This window comes from Chiloscyllium punctatum, chromosome 17 (genome assembly GCF_047496795.1).
Source record: "Chiloscyllium punctatum isolate Juve2018m chromosome 17, sChiPun1.3, whole genome shotgun sequence".
Classification (NCBI taxonomy): Eukaryota; Metazoa; Chordata; class Chondrichthyes; order Orectolobiformes; family Hemiscylliidae; genus Chiloscyllium; species Chiloscyllium punctatum.
In genome coordinates this window covers 32447078-32452223 of record NC_092755.1, presented here as the reverse complement: position 1 = coordinate 32452223, position 5146 = coordinate 32447078, and positions in this window count along the sequence as shown.

Below are 5146 nucleotides of genomic sequence, written 5' to 3'. Positions count from 1 at the left end.
CCCTGGAATCCTTGATCCCTTTATAGACCAAAAACGTACCGAATTGAGTCATAATGACAATAGTGCTTGTGTCTCTGTGTGTACGTATATGTATGTGTGCATGTCCGTATGTGTTTGTGTGTGCCCATGTGCTTGTTATCTGTGTATTTGTGTGTCTACATCTGTGTGTCTGTGCATCAACCTCTGTGTTTCTATCTGTGCTGGGTCTATTTGTGTGCAACTGTATATGTCTCAGTGTGTTGCAATGTGTGCATATGCCTATCTCCTTATATGTGTAGCGCATATTAGTATGTTGGGATGTTTACCAATGCATCTGTGCATTCCTGTGTGTGCATGTCTGTGCAGTGAGGTATCTGTTTTTTCTTTGGGAGTGAAAGGACTGACGTTGGAACTGACAGTGGGTTTAAAGTGAGAAGTGAAGTTTGCTATTTTCTTGGTTGATGGGAAGTGGATGTTGCAGAATCTCCACATGAGCCATCTTGATCCTGTCCGGCTCATGCCAGGGTTCTCCCCACATGGTGGGGGAAGGGGGTGTGAGGGAACAGATCTCAGGCACTCCACTACCCGGCTTGGCCCTTTCTGTCCCATTCCAGGCAGTTTCTCCTGGAACAGGAGAAAGAGAGGGAGGGAGGGAGGGAGGTAGAGTGGGAATGGGTGACCCTGCTGTTAGTGCTGGTGGAGGTGCGGCTGGGGGTAATAGTGAAGTGTCTGGAATAAGTCAGTCGACGGTTGTAAATCCATTTAGTATTATTAGTATGGGGGTTATTGCGTAGGTGACAGAGAAAGTGAGGAAGAAAGCTCCTCAATTCAATAATGAGTTTGGTAGTGCCTGAGCCTTATTTGGAGATAGAGCGTGAGCCTTGTTCGGGGGTGGTGCCATAACAGATTTAAAGGGAGTGTGAAGGAGCAGATAGAATATGGTGACCCTTATCCTGACAGAGCAGGGAATGTTATTGACGCTTGTCCTGTATTGTTGAGCATTTCTTCAGATCATCACTAATCGTGCTCCTAATCACACCTTGTCTTTCCAAATGCATGTATATCTTATCTCTCTGAAGCTTTTCAGGTAAGGTACCTAATACTGATTTTTGGTTTAGTTGTCTATAGTTCCCAGGTTTTTATTTGTAGCCCTTCTTGAGTAAGGACGCAACATTTGCCACCCTCCAGTCCCCCGGGACCTCACCCTTTGGCCAGCGATGATGCAAAAATATCAGCCAGCGCTCCCGCAATTCCTTCTCTGTCCTCCTGCAGTGTTCCTGAATATATCTGGTCACAACCAGGAGATTTATAGAAATACTGCAAAGTCTGAAAAATGCGACTATTTATTTTAGGTATAAACACCAATGAAAGGGAAAGTGACACAAGGGGATGTTTAACATATCAATTAGAAAATGTAGTAATCATAGGAAGTAGCTTCAGAAGAATTTCAGTCATGGTGGAAACCTGAGAATTCTCAGAAATTCACGATCCACACACAAGGGCCATGAAACTGATAAGAAAATCAAAGCAGAACATGAATGATAACAAACAGGAACAAAACACTGCATAAATCTACAATCTGTATTTTTAAGGAAACAAAATAAAAGTAAGGTCAAATATGGAAATTTGTAATCGGGAGAGTAGTGTTCATTGTGAAGAACAGGGAAATGGCGAAGAAAATAACCAGTTCCTTTGCATCTGTCTTCATGGAGGTAGATCCACAAAATCACCCAGTAATACACATGATATTGTAGGGCTTGTGCAACTAAAGACATAAAGTCAATTTATATCAGTGGCAAGGTATTATTTGAGAATGTAACTGGATTGAGCATGGCTAAGTCTGACAAACCTGATGTACTTCATATTAAAATGTCAGGCATAAATCGGCAAAAGAAGTATTAATTGCACTGTCGATGACTGTGTTTTATTTTCCTGTGCATTCTACAGAGGCTGGAAGCCATTGTGGATAAATGAAAGTTAGCAAACGTGGTCCAAGCACTATAGATTAATGGAAGGAATCCAAGCTTCTATAAAGGGAAGAAGACATAGTTTGGAGAACTGCCGATTAGGTAACTTGACATCTGCATGGAAACTGTTGGAATCTATTATACAGCATGTGATCTTGGATATTTAGGAATTAACAGCAACAATGCAGAAAATCCATATGTATTTCTGATAGATATCTAACTAGGTGTGCTATTAGCTTTTAGACCCCATCAACCACCCTCTGAGAGAAGGAACAGGAAGTGACTTCACCACGGGAAATAGCACCACCAAAGGAAACGACATCACCAACCCAAAGAAAGCGAAACATATAAATAGAAAGCAGGAATTTTCAGCATTGTTTCGCATGAGGTCCGCTAAAGATGTTACCTAGTAAGATAACGAAACGTCTGGAAATGAACACTCCAGCTCAATGAGCAAAACTGCATACATTGTGTACAATGTTGATGAGCCAAAATGAGAAAGAATATACTGACTACAAAAAAGTGCAATGGACATTGTCCAGATTAATCCCTCAGATGGTGAGATTCCCTTTGAGGAAACTCGGTCTGTGTTCTCTAGAGTTTCAAAGAATGAGAGGAGGATCACAATGAAATTTAGAAAATTCATAAAACAGATGACAAGTTGGAAATAAACAGAACGTTTCCCTGGCTGTCTAATCCACATTCAAGGCAAATAATTGCAGGCTAAGGGACAGACCATTTAAGACCACAATAATGAGGAAATGGTTCACTCGGTGAGAACTGCCTAAAACAGGGGCATAGAAACCTGCCGGTAGGGCAAGATTAGGAAGAGTCCCCAGATATTCTGCAAGTGTGTCAAGTGGAGAAGAATAACAAGGGAACAGGTAGGAGTCATTCGTGACTTGCCAAGTTGCATCCAAATCAATTTAGTGTTAGGAGACAGAGGGTAGTGTTTGAAGGCTGTTCGCGAGACTGGAGACAGGTGTCCAATTGTGTATCACAAGGATCAGTGCAGTGTCCCTCATTATTTGTGACTCGGAGGTGTGGTGTTGGACTGGGGTGGACAAACCTAAATTCACATAACACCAGGTTATAGTCCAGCAGGTTTATTCAGAGGCACTAGCTTTCAAAGTGCACAACCACCTGATGAAGAAGCAGTGCTTCGAAGCCAGTGCCTCCAAATAAACTTGTTGGACAATAATCTGGTGTTGTGTCATCTTTAACCTTATTATTTGTGGTATTCATAAATGGTGCAGCTGTGAATATAGACAGGGTTGGCGGGAGTGTGACAACTAAGTTTGTGATTGATACAAAGATTGTCTGGGTGATTGGCAGTGAGGAGGAAGGTCTTATGTTACAGGAAGATACAGATGGAATGGTCTGATGGGCAGGTAAATGGCAGATGAAATGTAACCCTGATAAATATGTGGTAATACACTTTGGAAGAAGGAACTGGACAGGGGAGTACTCAACGAAAGGCAGCACACGAAGAAGCTCAGAGGGTGCTTCTCCACACACCCCTGAATATGACTAAACAAGTTAAAGCACAATTTGAGAAAGCATAGGGACCGTAGATATAACCTTTATTCATCAAGGCATAGATTATAAGAGCTAGAGGAATTTTGGTTTGTACAAGATGGAATACTGATTGTAGTTTATTACAGGAAGGATGTGATTGTAGTGGACGGGGCTCAGAGGAGATTCACTGGCATGTTCCCTGGGATGGAGCATATCAGCTTTGGAGAGTGGTTGGATAAGCGCGGGTTGTCTAGTTTGGAGGAGAGAAGGCTGAGTGGGCCGAGATTCAGAAGGAGAGGATTACGAGGGGCATGGACAGGACGGATAGACAGCAGCTGTTCCTTCTAGTCAAAGGGCCAAGAACAATGGAGCACATTTTAAAGTGAAGGGTTTGAGGTTTGGAGAGGAATTGAGGATTATTTTTCACTCAGAGGGTGTTGGGGTCCGGAATGCACTTCCTGAGAGAGGAATTGCCATGGTAACTTCACAGCCATTAGAAAACACATGGCTGTGCACGTGGAATGCCATAAGATTCACGGCTACGGTCTTGTGTCGGAAAGTGGGGCTTATGTAGACCGTGCTGTATTGTTGATGGTACAAAGTCTGTGCTTCTGTGTTTGCATGGCTGTGGAAAGTTAATCATTGAGTAGCTTAAGGTAGGAATTGATGGGTTTTTGAAGAGCATATTAACAAGGGTTTTAAGATTGAACTTGTAATATCTTCTGAAAGTATGTCAATGGCAAAATTAAGGGAAAAAAGGTGCTTTATTACAGTCTGTTGCCAGAGAATTGAGCACAGGGAAAAGGCAGAACTATGGAGCAAATACTTCGGCTATGTCTTCACAGAAGAAAACAAAATGAAAAAAATAAAACGTCCCAACTACTAATGAACATTAGTCTGTTGAGAAAAAGGGAATAGAATGAAATTAGCAACTGAACAGTTTTAGAGGAAGCATTGGAACTGAAAGTAATGAGCACACACAATGTCACAGAGGTTTATCAAATGGGCATCATATTTGAGAAAGTGACGTTTCGCATAATTATGGAGAAACAATCAATGCAATACAATTGCATTTTCAGAAAGAATTTTGATAAAGCCCCAAGCCTATTATGCAAATTCAAATCCCTTGGAAGTGGGACTAATATGGTTTTAGAATGGGAGAGCTGGCAGGAAGCAGTGAGTAGGAATAAAATAATTGTTTTTTTTTAATGGACGGCTTGGAGGATATAGCAAGGATCGGGGATTGGGCCCCAGTTATTCCAAACACTCATCATATATTTGGCTGAGTGGATTAAATACAATATTTCCAAGTTTGCTGATGGCACTAAGCAATATCGGATTGTGAGTGGGTGAGCAGGATGTCAAAATGCTCCAAGTTGATTGAGACAAGTGGAGTGTTGGGTAAATACGTGACAGATGGAGAGCAATGGTGGGCGGGTCGTGGGATATGTGATATTGTGACCTTTGATGGGAAAAACAGAACGGGAGCCTATCATTTGAAAAGGGATTGCTTAAAAATGTTGATCTCTACAGGAACGTCAGCTGCATTTTTGTTTTCTTCTGGGCAACCCACTGAAGTCAGTGTAGGGCAGTGAGATCTGAATCCAGAAGTCAATACTGAGAATGGCATTGGGACGGTGACCAGTGTACACAGACCCAATAAGTGGGGAGCTGTAACATTG